Consider the following 14,523-nt stretch of genomic DNA (forward strand, 5'->3'; position numbering starts at 1 on the left):
GGCTGAAGGATACATCCAAACGGCAAACAGCATTAGGATAGAAAGATGATTCCCTCACTGGGCTGCACGGACCAAAAAGTGATGGATGAAGCCTCAAACCAGTGGCTGAAGGAGGCTGTTTGAAGATTGCCAATGACTGAAACGATTGGATCCAAAACACTTTGGGGCTTATCTACAAACCCCTTGTGCCTCCGTCGCGTTACTTTTCCCATATTAATAGTGACGCACCGGCGGCGTAAGGGGCTTGTAAATTTGATACCGTGGACCACAACTTATTGACAGAACGGCTGAAAACTATTGGCCTTGGAGGGAAGCCCTTGTCGATTTTAACATCTTTTTTTAGCAGATAGGTCTCAGATAGAGCAACTAGGAGATTTTAAATCCACACCTTTTACGCTGCCGTGTGGGGTGCCACAGGGCTTCTCTTTCAGCCCTACACTTTTTAATATATATGTGTCTGAACTAGCACCCCTGATCAGAAGTTTTAATTTGATTCCGACCTTGTAAGCAGATGATACTCATTGATAAGGAGGTTGATCATGCTAGCAATCTGCACGAATGCATGATCTCCTTGAGTTCTTGGATGAGCAAACACTGTCTGAAGCTCAATTCAAGTAAAACCGAGGTGGTGCTTTTTGGTAAACTGGCCCCTCTCTGGTCACCAGTTTGGTGGCCAAGCTTCTTGGGCCCCCCTCCTCCGCCGGTAGTGAAAGCTAAAAATGTGGGTGTCATAATTGCCGAGAAGCTGAACTTTAAATCCCAAGTCTCTAAGGTGGTGTCTTCTGCATTTCTCACCATCAGAACAGTGTGCAAAATTCTTCCATTTGTTACGGAAAGCTCTAGAAAAATGGTTTTAACCTCCCTTGTTTTGTCCAAACTAGACTATTGTAATGCCCTATATATTAATCTACAGTCTAGTCAACTTAGAAGACTGCAGTCAGCACAGAATGCTGCTGCTAAAGGGGTACTAAATGTCCCCAAATACCAGTCCATTAGGGCCAAAATACAAAAGCTGCACTGGCTGCCAGTAGCTCATCCTGTGAAATTGAAGGCCCTGTGTTTAGCACATAAGGCTTTACACAGAGATGGGCCACGTTTTCTTTGGCGTATCTTTAACTGGCACCCCCTCCCCCACCACACAACTGCGTTCGGCTACTGCCTTTTTAATGCCTACTTACAGAATCAGGACAACAAAGTGGGGGGCAGGAGTTTCAGTCATAGCACTATTAGGCTCTGGAACTCTCTCCTGCTTACTCTTAGGAAGATACCATCTCTGATAGAGTTCACGAAAAACCTCACAACATGACTATTCATAAACTAAGCTCTCTGTGCAATATGCGGTCCACAAGCGCCTAGACACCTAAGGGTAGTAGTGCGCTATAGAAATTGTGATAACAAAACATAACATAAATAAGACCCCTTGTTTTTATATTGTTAGTCACCGGTCTGACAGGTGTGCTGACAGAAGCTACACATCAAAGGGTCTTTTCTGCAATGAATCTCTGAGATATGAAAGACAGAGGGGCACATTTACAAGCCCTATCGCCACCAGAAGGTCACTTTTTTTGACACTGTGGTGGCGATATGTGCTTCGCCTTATTTACAAGGTAGCGTTAAGCCACTTAATGTGAATTACCACTTCCTTGCAAATAAGGCACCCTTTCATACTATACTTATCATGAAAGGGGTGGGAAATGGGTATTGCGGTGGGCATTCTGCCGCAACATCCATTGATTTTGACGCTGGCCTATATTTACAAGAGTGGCGTAAATATGGGGCAACACCAAAATTAAGGCCAGGGAAAACCTGGTCTTAACAGGGCGCAACAAGGAGAAATGGTTCATTTCTCCTCGTTTCTGCTGTTTTTATGTGTGCTGCATTGTACAGCACACATAAAATGCATGATTGTTTATGTATAGGAAAGGGTCCCTTCCTGCACACAAAGAGTCATTTTAAAAATGAAGAATTGCAACTTCTATGTGTGCTGCACAAAGCAGCACACATTGAAGATATGAATCGCTATTTAATATTGTTTATGTGCAGGAAGGGACACCTTCCGGCACATAAACACTCATTCCCCACAACGCAGGCCCCCCTGCACTATGGTGCAAGGGTGCCTGCGTTGGCGCTAGGCAGCTGAAATGAGTGCCAGCGCAGGGGGAAATGCAGTGCTGCACCGTATTGTCGTAAATTTGGTGCAGACCTGTGTTTCAGAAGTGGCGCAGTGCTCCGTCACTTCTTTGTAAATATGCCCCACAGTCTGATAATTCAGTGTGCTTTGAGATATAAAATAGTCCCACATGCATTGCAATGCAAGCGCTCTGTAGAATCTGGCTAAGATACCAAATTGGCAATAGCTTGAGGTAAAGAGAGAAATACTTGCTTGGACAAAGTCCACGGCCACTTTAAGAAAGCACTTTAAGAAAGCATTTTAACAACAAGTCTTGCTTGATAAGCTTCACTTTCAAGCCATGCCTACAAATCACACTGCTGACAGGTGAAAAGGCCCAGCCTGTACTGCAATTCGCTAGTAATGCCGGTCAGACCTGCACAGTTATCCTTGGACACCGAATCATTCTGTGTTTGCCGGCCTGCTCTGCCGATTTACCTTTGTCCTCCAAAGCTTGTTATCTGCCCCTCATTGTTCGCATTTTCAAAAGCAGATGCGACTTTAACGCTCTGCTAATAGCTTCTGATAAGCTCGGGCGGTATCGTTTCTGCAACCTCTCACATAAATCCTGTTAAAAGGACGGGCGTCATATCTGCCTTGCAATTTACACGCGTTCAGCTGTGCCACCTCAGACAGGTGTTTATATAGTGGCGCAGAACCACATCTGAAGAACAGTGTCCAGTTCGGAAGGACATCACATCAGAATTATTAATACAGACAGGAGTTTGCCCCAAAATGATTTGGAAAAAATTGTGCCTTGTGTAAGCAGTAACTTCTACAAGAAGCTCTGGAATGTTATAAATAAATAAATAAATAAATAAATATATCAAGCGCACCCCGAAGTTCATTAGTGGTCACTAATATTATCGCAAAATTCTCATTCCGAGTGTAAACACAAAGCAAAAGGCACATCATTTTGAAGTAGATCATTGGATCTAAAGGTCACAGTAAAGGTGTGGAAAGGAATGAATGCAGGTTCAAGATTGGCATTAGAATTTCGTCTGGGCCAACAGGATTATGTGGTAATGAGGTCCAAATTATGCTCAAATCATGCTCAAGGGATGATTGTACTATGTGGCCAGAAATAGCAAATTATACCTCAAGTGGCCTTTCTGTTGAATTTTTATTTTGCTGCTTTGTAATTTTAGCACACATGAGTACTGTTCGGTTAGTACCTTACTAGAGCAATCGCCATATAAAAGTTGACCAGTTAACCTTCGCAAAGGATTTGCCTCTGCTCTGCATCCCATGCAGCACTTTTTTTTTTTTTAAGTTTGAAGTTTATTGAAGTATAAAGAAGCAATGACAGAAAATGAAGAAACAGTCATAAGTTACGAAAAACAAGAAATCTCTCTTACAAAATGGCAGAACTGATTAAAATAACTGCACAGAAAAATAGGATATGTAATAATGCTCATAAACATAAGGAAGTGAAGGAACAAGTTGATTAATAAAAACGCATAAGTGATATGAAATAAGCAGTAAATGTACTTAAACACATTGAAAGTAATTAAGAAAAAATGCAATCACGGTGGTTTTTGAACTTCAACATTACGCATTTTTAAACATAACTTTTGATCCGTTTCAGCTAAAAATATTTTTTCTTGTAGAAATATGAAAATTATGCGGCAGGTCATGGGTTAAGTAGCAAGTGTAGTATATCCTTAACTAAGCAGAAACAGTTGCAGTTGCATAATTGGTTAATTATGGTTGCCCTGAATATATTTCAAATGGCAAAGACAGTCATTCCATCAAGAGCTTTCCCAGACAATGTGAAGAAAACAGCAACATTACTTGAGGTTAAAAATTACTAGTGTAGGCATACAGATGCCATAGCACTAAGAAAGCATGTGTGGCAATACATGGTAAGAAATCAGCAAAGTGGGTCGGGTTGGTGGTACTTGCCTCCATAAAAATTCTATGCTGGTTTATCTTTTGATAGGGATTTCCAAGTCAGGTGTGTATTTCACCAACAGCTGGGGCCAAAAGAGAGTATTACCTCTGGTTAGTGTTATACACATAATATTGCTCACTCCCCTATTCAATCGCTCACTCTCTCACTAAATCACATGGGTCAATCAATCATCCAGATTCTCACTCACTCAGTGACTCACTCAATGATTCACTTTCTCACTCTATCATTCACTGAGTCAGTCACTCACTCTGACATACTCACTAACCCAGTCACTCACTCATTCACACACGAAGTCGCTCATTCACTTGTTTACTCAGTTACACACTCAAATGCTCACCCATTGATTCAGTGACTAACTCACTGACTGGCTGACTCACTTGCTGACTCACACACTCCATTCACAAACTTTCGTGGTCACTCATTCAATACCTCACACACTCACTCATTCACACGCTCACTAACTCACTCAAATTTGCACATTCACTCACTTTGCCACACATTGACTAACCGACTGACTCACTTAGACACTCACTCAACCGTTGGCATACTAACTCATTCAGCCACTCATCTGCACACTCAGTAAATCACTCATTCCCTCACTCAGTCATGCTTACACACTGACTCGCTGACCCGCTCACTCTCATACTCAATCACTAACACATGCACTTCTTCACATATTCCCTCGCGCATTCATCTACTCAGTTAGGTCTTCAGGAATGCTGTTGATATATCCCAGAAAAGCTTGGAAAGTGTGACCAGTGAACGCATGTACAATACCCCACTGCCTTAAGCCTGCTCTCACTTGCCAACTTTAGGTCACGGTAGCAAACATGCAGCACTCCAATGCAGGTTTCTCTTGATCCTTCTCTTCTCTCCTCCACTCTTACCCACCTTGTGTGAGACACCCAAAAAACAGTAGCGTAACAAAACTTGAAGGGGGCACCCTGCAAATTTGAAGGAACCCCCCTGAGTAAGGAGCTGTCAGGCCAGGGGTCTACAGCTCGTGCACAGTGCTGGAAGGGCCTTCCCAGAGCTCACCCCCCCCCCCACACCGCAAAGGTTGCGGGGGCTAATGTTACACCACTGCCAAAACCTTTGGCACATCTCCACCATCAAGCTAACTTGTGGAGCATCTTCCCCAGATCCCTGCTTGATCTGAGGAGAGCTCTTTGACCTGTTGACCGTGGCATGAATGTATGTGACAAAATTCCTAGGCAGTAGCATACAAGAAAACATGTGACATAAGATAACAGCAAGAAAAAACCATAACAAATTACAATAGATAGTACCATCAGTTTAATAAACACATTAAAAATCATACAGTTTATGACAAATATAAACGGTCTGTTGACAGGACATTAAAAACATAGATTTATGTAATTCAATACAAACAATACTCATCAGCATATAAAAAACCCAACAATTTTAATCAAGGTATCCAAACAAGGTGGCAATTAATATCGTGGCATGAATTCCACCGCGATTCAGGTGAAATAATGAGTGGGCGTGGTTCGGCCGGCCCCCAGCCGTCCTCCGCACACGACCACAGTGACGTCAGACGACTGGGGGCCGTCCTCCGCATCAACGGGTTAACAGGGGTGGCTCCTTCACAATCATTTTAGTTTTCAGCTGCTGACTGAGCCAGCTTCTGCAGGGAGGGGATTAGCCAGATCATGGGAGCGGGAAAGAGGGGTGGTAGATGGGCACTTTTAAGTGCGCATGTCATTTTGGCCGGCTGTCTTAGGTCTCATGATTGAGAGCAGCACGGGGACTGGATGTTCGTGATGCTGGCCCTGGGACTGCTGGGACCAGGAAGCGGAAGCAGAGGAGCATGAGGCGGCTGGCAGCACCAGGTACTTTTTTTAAATTATTTTTTATTATTAACCCCACGCTCCCCTGCATGCTCCCCCCCCGCACCCTCCTCCCCCACCAGCCCTACCACCATAAACCAGTGTCAGCTGCCACTGTCCTTTAATTCTGTGGCTGTCACATCATATGTTTCCCTATTCATTAAATGATTGAAATATTGTGTCATGTAATATATTGGTGTGCAATATTTTGTGCACTTAGCATCGAGTGTGACCAAGAAGATGAGGTTGTCGCAGCCCCGAGCAGAATGTTGTAGATTGAAGCAGGTTGACATTGATGGTCGAAATCATACCAACGCTGCAGAATGTCCAGGGTTTCTGAATATCAAAGCTGCCTAGTCTTGGTTTCATCTCCTGCCTCTTTCTTCCCCCACTCAACACTTCCTGTCTCTTTATCTCAACTTTGTAGGTTCTTTTCCATCCTTGATTTCTCTCGTTGTCATTTTTTTCCGATCTTTCCCTTTCTTATTCTTTCTTCCTTTCCAGCCTTCTTCGCTCGGGGTCAACGCCAGAAAATGAAAAATAAATCCCAGTCACCAAAAACGAGTGTAGGTGCACAGCACCTGCACTAATTAAGCACTAAAATTCATAAGCTGAAATCTACCTTAAATACATTTTTATATCGACCCTCTTTGAAGACTTTGGTGACTACTGTAATGCAATCTATTTTCCAAATGTCAGTAAGTGGTTCCCCGTGTCCAGCTGTGTGGCTGTGTCTGCAACGACACATTGTTAAAATTAGGCTCCTGTTATTTTGTGTTATCACCCGCTTCTCTTGTTGAGTCTTTCCATTACATATTGTTGATGAATATGAGATGAAAGAAAATGCTATAGTATCACACCCGAGGTGGAATTTTACATTTGCTATTAGGCTCATAATTTAAATATTAGAAAACAATTGTCTGACAGAAAACCTGCTTTATAAGGCTTTCATGTAGGAATGCACAGAAATGGCTGTTCTCTTAAGAAAGACAAGTAATAGTTTAGCAAAAACTACGACTTTTTGTTTCCATGGGTACCTTTCATCACTGGCTCTGTTTTTTTTTAGATCTATTAGTTCTCTGATGAAAACGGTCTACTCTCTATCCCAGAGCACACTTCTAGCGCTTTGAATTTAGCTAGATGGCGTGTAACGCTGTATGTTACATCTAACAGATATAAAATAAGTTACAGTGATAGCAAAAGAACTAAAATACATGGGCGTTGGCAACCTATTGTTTCATATTAAGGATTTTAAATTGTAATTTATATAGCGCTTTCCATAGCCCATTTGAGGCCTAAAGCACTTTCTCCATTGTTAAGTAGCTAATACTGCCTGGTGTTATATAGCACGAAATCGACAAGGTGTATCCGGTGACTTTTACCTATGGCACTATTACCTTATGATACCTATATTCATTGACTGAGCTACGTGACAGGCTGAGTCATCAAACATAACACTTCCGGGTTAGTCACACATTTGCACCAGGCCTGCTACCGCACTCAATTGTTTATACTGTAAGGAAAAGTTAGTCTTTTCTCTTCCTTTCGGGTCACAGCAATGTCACGATGAAAACGGTGAACATTCCTAATTGAACTTTGTAGTGAATCTAAGGTAGACGCTCTGAAAAAAATCCTAATTAAATCCGAGGTATTATCTGCTTGAAGAGCACTTGACTCGGCCTGGCATTGTACTGTCAGCAGGTGTTTGCCGTGCCATGGGTGAATGTTTCATTGTCTCGCGTCATCTGGGTGTGATCTGTTGGACTATCTTAGCTCGTTTATTATGTGTGCCCCCACATTAATCTCTCCTCCCGTGCTTCCACTGGTGAGGGCCAGCAAGTGACAATTCTATCAGCATCCTCAGAGATCACCTGATGTCTGGCCAGACTGGCTGGTGAACATGGATTGATGAATAACTTGACGGGTGCCAAAGTCTCTTTCGAAGAAGCACAAAACAGGTAGATTTGTGTAAGTGTAAAATGGCGCCTGGTTACGGTATCTCTGAGGATGGTTCATTCACCGTTTGTGACGCTTGCCAACATTTAAGACCTATCTTCCCTACATCCATCTGTAGGTATGAGTTTCAGTGTGGTAAATATTTATTTCTGCCCAAAAAGTGTTTTGTAATAACAAATATCCTCTTCATTAAGATTTCTTTGGAACTACGCAAGCACTGGACAAAAATGTATTTAATACTGGTATTTCTCATGGTTACCAGCAATCTCCTAGGCAATATAAGTGGCCTGACCCCTCTGCAGCACATCTGCACCAGTTAATCACATGCTACCACCACACAGAGAATGGAGAGCTGCTTCTGGCAAACCCACCAAAGCAGACGGCAGCATCAGTGAGGCCAGTCGGATGAAATAAGTTTCCTTCCAGTCTAATTCTGTCAGCCAATCACATTCAGGGTTGCATTTCCCACCATCCTGGAGCCTGGGAAGATGAAAGACCCACTCAGACCAGTCAACCCTTTAGTTGGTAGCTTCAAAAAGGTGGGTCACATAGACAGGCCCTCCTCCAACACAGCTCCACAAAACAACCACATCTAAGCTTCCTGACAAACTGGCCCACACAGCTGTCCCTTGTGTACAGTAAGCCCTGGGTGTCCTCACCTAAGTGTCTGCCTCGATAAAGGCATGATTGTCTTCTTTTTGAGCCGGCTGAGGCCTACAGGCCTGCTACACACCATAACAAGTCCATTTACCAGGAGCGTCCTCTGAATATCTCTATTAACAATGCCCCCCTCCATGTCACATAAACACACATACAATGCAATCCTGACACATCCATCCCAAACAACCTCTTCAGCATTATACTCACATATACTCACACATCACATTGAAAGACATTGAACATATATAGGGCTCCCGGTTTTATGGTATTTATTTTTTTAACATTGCCGTCTGTATTTATCCATATTTATTTTTTGACCATTTTATCCATATTTATTTAGTTCTCTGCGGATAAATGAAGTTGTAAAACTGCACTTTTCTATATTTATTTAACTTATAAGACATGCAGTGATACTTTGATGTCTGTCGTGTTTTAGCTACTTAAGCTGCCAAATATTGCATAACAATACATCCACAGGTACATAGTAGCATTATACCACAAATGTATGTTGACATATGCCATTATTTAACGAAATTTCATCGTGCTTTTTAACCTCCCATGCTATCCTTCTGCTCTGCTGTTGGGCTATAATTCATGAAAGAGTTATGTAGGGCGTGGCTAAGGCGCTGAGGAAGATGGCCGCAATACCGGAGAGCTCCGTCGCGACGTGAGGCGACGGGAGCTTCACCGGGTGACTTCTCTCTTCTTCGCCTACCGGACCAGCGCTAAAGTGCGTCGGAAGGTGCGCGGCGCATGTCCATGTGTCCGCCAGCTCGCGAACAACTTTAATTACCGGCATTTCTCCGCCTGCAGTTCCTGACGGCTCGCTCGCCCTGCGGCCGCCATTTTACGAGATGTTCCGCATTTCTGAGGGGACTTCCTGCTATTCCTAGAGATGCTGCATTTTTTAGTATTCTGCATTGTGTTTTGGACATTGGCTACTGTTCTTTGCATATTCCTCAGCTTTTGACCTCTCATGCTGATTTAATAGCATGATTAATTCTCTCCTCAAAGTCCTGCCGCCATTTTGTTTTTGATGTTTTCCTCACTGGGCTCTCGCAGGATTATTATGCTTCTCATGGCCTCTTCCTGTTTCCTGTAGCCCTTCGTTTTGCTCCCTGCTGCTGTCATTTAGACCCAGGCGTCCTTGCTGAGTTGCTGCTGAGTTTTCAAGACATTTTATTGATATTTCTCCTCACTTTCGCGGCTGCTTGTGCTGGGCTCTCCTTTTTCACGTAGTGCATTTTTCAATTGAATCTTCACTACAATGGCTACGTCCCGTTCAAACCGTAATGCTCCTCTTCAGCAACGCTCTGTCTCTCATGCACCTTTGGCGGATAATAACCCTTTCAATGTGTTGCAGGACTCATTTGATGATTCACACTCTGATTCTGCTAGCGTCAAAGGCTCTAGTACTCCTAAGTCGCGCTCCACAAAGCCATTTTCCAAGGATGTCTCTCCATCTTCGAATCTCAACTCAGGAAAGAGGACTAAGGCTAATCCTCCTTCTCCTACAAATATGTCCAACGCAATTTCTATGGAACTTCTTTTGGAAGAGATTCGAGCCCTTCGGCCATACATGTCAGAGACCAACTCCCGCCTCCAGAGTCTTGAGGATAATTGGTCTCACACACAGCAGAGAGTGGTGGATATTGAAGATTCCCTGGCTTCAGCTCAAACGGTCATTGTCCAGGTTCCTACTATGCAGAAGGAGATTGCTTCTCTCAAGCAACAGGTTGAGAATTTGGAAAATAGAAATAGGCGCAATAACCTCCGTATTTATGGCCTTGCCGAAAATCTTGAGGGGTCCACTCCAATTTCATTTTTTCAATCTTTTCTTCCCACTCTTCTCAATATTCCACCTTCGTCTCCTTTAAATATTCAACGTGCTCACCGTCTAGTTCCAGTATCTCATTCAGCAAATGTATCCACTTCGGTAAAACCTAGAGGTGTTATACTGTACTTTCTAGAATATACCGACCTCCTTCGAGTTCTTCATGCTGCCAGACAAAAAGGAAAAATTTCATACAATGGATCTAACTTGTTCTTTGCTCAGGACTATGCTAAAGCTACTGCAGACCGTCGTAAACGATTTTTGGACATGAGACCTGCTTTACGGGCCCTCAATGCCCGCTACGGACTCTTTCATCCTTGCATTTTTAGGGTCACTTATAATAACAAGACGACATCTTATGAAGATCCTGTTCGCTTGCAGCAGTTCCTGGATTCCTGTCACGCCGAAACGATGGACATCCTGCAACCATGATGATTTCTGTTGCCTTTCTTGTTTTTTCTTGTGATGTTCCCTCTCTTTCCCAATGTAATGTAATGTAATGTAAGCACACATTTTTATAGCGCGGCTATCGCTCCGAGGAGCATCTTGGCGCTCCACACCCAACCCTGATGGAGATGAGTTGGTAGACAGAAGGCAGTGACACACTGTACAATTATTACACCAAAGCTCTGCAGGCTGCGTCAGAGAGCGAAAAGATCCATGTTTTCAATGATCTTCTGAAGTCAACCTCCTTGACTATACAACGGAGCTGAGCTGGCAGTTTATTCCAGGCTTTTGAACCCAGCACGAAGAGGGACTTCCCTCCCTTAGTGGCTAATCTAAATCTAGGGACAACTAAAAGGTTTTGATTGGCAGACCTCAAACATCGCGTTGGCGTGTAGTGTTGAAATCCCCTCCGAAGATATTTAGGGCCTTGGGACTGAAAGGCTCTGAAAGCAACAACGAGAATTTTAAAAAGAACTCGCTTATGAATTGGCAACCAATGTAAAGTTTTTAGTGCTGCCGTGGCCGATGATCTTTTTGGCCAGCGTAAAACCAGGCGAGCTGCAGCATGCTGAACCATCTGCAGCCTATGCAGCACCGTTTTATTGGTGCCTGCATAAAGACTGTTGCAGTAGTCCAGTCTGGATGTTATAAGGGCCACTGCAACAGTCTTCCTGGCCTCTAAAGGCAGCAAATCAAAAACTTCTTCAGTGATCTGATGATCTGGAAACACGAGCCCGCCACGGCTACTGCCTGCGGTTTAAAAGAAAGTTGGGCATCAAATTTGACTCCCAAATTTCGTGCAGAGGCAATAGTGTTAGGGGGAGCTTCAGCGCCCTCAGGCCACCATTGTGAGGGGGAAAACATGTTTAGAGGACCAAAAGATATTATTTCTGTCTTCCCCGAGTTACACTTGAGGTGATTGTTGGTCATCCACTCAAAGGTAGCCCGGAGACAGTTCCTCAAGTTTTCTTCTGCCCCTGGCAGCTCCCTGTCCAGCACCAGGATCAACTGAGTGTCGTCAGCGTACGCTATGACTTCAATCCGATAAGACACAATCAGCTCTAACAAGGGGACCATATAAAGATTAAATAAGACAGGACTCAAACTAGCGCCCTGTGGGACCCCTGAGTTGATAGTCTTTTCCTCCGATTTGTAGTCACCTAGTACTATTACCTGACGACGCAGAGACAGGAAGTTAGCAAGCCATGCCAGCACAGTTCCACCCACACCTGCATTCTTCAAGCGGTCGATCAAGATTGGATGGGCGACCGTATCGAAGGCCGCCGATAGATCGAGTAAAATCAAGACGGCCTTCTTCCCCTGGTCCAATGCCATGCGTAATGCTCGGCCTAGAACAAAAAAGCGGACTCAGTCGAGTGCTTGGACCGAAACCCCGATTGATTGGAGTGAAGGATGTTATTCTCCTCTAGGAAATTTGACAGTTGATGATTGACAAACTTCTCCGTCAGTTTAAATACTGCCGGTAATAGGGAAATTGGTCGCAGGTTAGACAGGGTGGTTGGGTCTGACAGGGCTTTCTTTTGCAGCGGCATAACCGCTGCGCATTTCCAATCCTCTGGGATTACAGCAGTAGCCAGCGAGGAGTTAATGATACTGTTGATTATTGGATTTAAATCCGCAACCAGAGTTCGAAGAACTATGGGCGGGCATGGATCAAATGGGGAACCAGATTTTATGGCCGAAATGGCTTGGTATGAGTCCTCCAAAGAGACCTGTGCAAATGATTCCAAGCAAGAGGTCCTGGATGTCAAGGCGTCTGTCCTCATTTTGTCCGGACTAGGCGGAATGGGGGAGCTCGCTGGAAAATCCCTGACAATATCCACGACCTTCTTTTCGAAATAATCAGCTATATCATTACACAATGATTGCGAGGAGGGGATCTCCTGGGAAAGCGCAATGGGATTAGTAAAACTCTTAACTATCTTGAAGATTTCCTTCTGTCCCCCTTCAGAGGAAGAAATAGCCTCCAGATAGTAGGTTTTTTTTGCCAGCTTAATTGCCACGTGATAGTTGTTACGTGCAACTGTATAGATATGACGTGCAGCTGGCTCATATTTCCTTCGCCATCTGCGCTCCAGGGATCTTACAGCACTTAATTCCATTCTCAGAGCTAATGTAAACCAAGGGGCGCTCTTTTTATTTATGGAACCATGTGTGTAACCACACTTTTTCCTTGCATCTAGGGATGAGCCAAAAGTTGATAACCAATCGCAGTATTGCTGGTTATCTGTTAAAGTGCAACCCGTTAAACCGGGTTTGCTAGCCCTCAGCTTCTCGATGAGCAATGGACACGCCAGGGCATTAATCCAATTTGGCTTGTGGTCGGCCGTACTTGAGTCTGCCTTAGGAATCGGAACCTTCTGTTTTGCAGAAAGGTTGAATGGAATGAGTTTGTGATCTGACCATGTCAAGGTGTATGGGGCCTTAACAGACAAGCTCTCCATGTTAGTACAGATGCAGTCCAGGACATGGCCCGCTGCATGTGTAGGTTCCGATGTCAGCAGAGTAAGGCCGAGTGTGTTTATGATATCCATAAAATCACTAGTTCCTGGCTCTTTAATGGAGTCCAGGTGAAGGTTAAGGTCTCCCAATACTGTACAATGTGCGAACCTAAGAGTGAGCTCGCTCAGAGTGTCTCCCACACTGTCCAGAAAAGCTGTCCGCGGGCCAGGTGGACGATAGATTAGAGCACCAGAAAAAGAGAGGGTGTCATTAATAGTAAGACAGAAAGCCATGGCCTCAGCTTCTTTGATGTCAGGCAGTTCAAATGTAGAACATTTGAAGGTGGTACGATGGATAATGGCCAGGCCGCCTCCCCGCTGCACTGGTCTATCCCATCTTTGAATTGAGAAGTCATGGGGCAAGGCAACAGCTAAGTCCGGATTGCACCACGGCCGAAGCCATGTCTCGGTGACAAATAGGCAATCCAGGTCCATTTCGATGATCAAATCATGGACATGCTGGGCGTTTTTACATAGCGATCTGGCGTTAATAAGCCCCCCTCGAAGGATAGTAGGATGCAAATAAGCATGAGAGCCTGATATTGGATTGAGCTCAGTTCTACAATGCAAACATACCACTGTATCCTTCCATTTATCTGGGTTCAAAAGATTGTGACAAAAGGGAGAATGAGTATTAAAAGAATCCAACCAATCCCTGGAATTCACTACAGGTGTAAATGTGGGGGTGACCTCCCTTACCCTCGCCGCAGCCTCGACGCGGACGAGCGCAGACGGGCCGGACTCTGGCCGGACTCCGGCGTGAGTCCGGCTTTCCCGCTGCGCGTTCCCGCTGCGCGGCATCTGGCAGGTTTAAGTAGGTCCAAGTTCAGCCAGGCAAAAGACTAGGACGCTCACCAAAATGGCGCCGCGTTTTTGTCCCTGCCTACCACCAAGATGGCTGGGTGCGTGGGTGTAGGGAGCTAAGTGATCCGCCAAACAGCGGTGAGTTTTACCGTTTATGTGCAGGTAAGCGCTATGTGTGCTATAAAAGATTTAGTACAGCAATTTCGTTTTTATTTAAAAAATAGCTAAACGGGGGGCGTGGCCGACTGCCGAGCATGGCGGCAGCTTAACTCGGGAGCTCCGTAAGGCTGACCGGCCCGCATAAATATCCGACCACTTATCCGTTCTTCAGCCTGCCCGAAGGGGTGAAATCGGTTCCGGAAACC

This window comes from Lissotriton helveticus, chromosome 7 (genome assembly GCF_964261635.1).
Source record: "Lissotriton helveticus chromosome 7, aLisHel1.1, whole genome shotgun sequence".
NCBI lineage: Eukaryota > Metazoa > Chordata > Amphibia > Caudata > Salamandridae > Lissotriton > Lissotriton helveticus.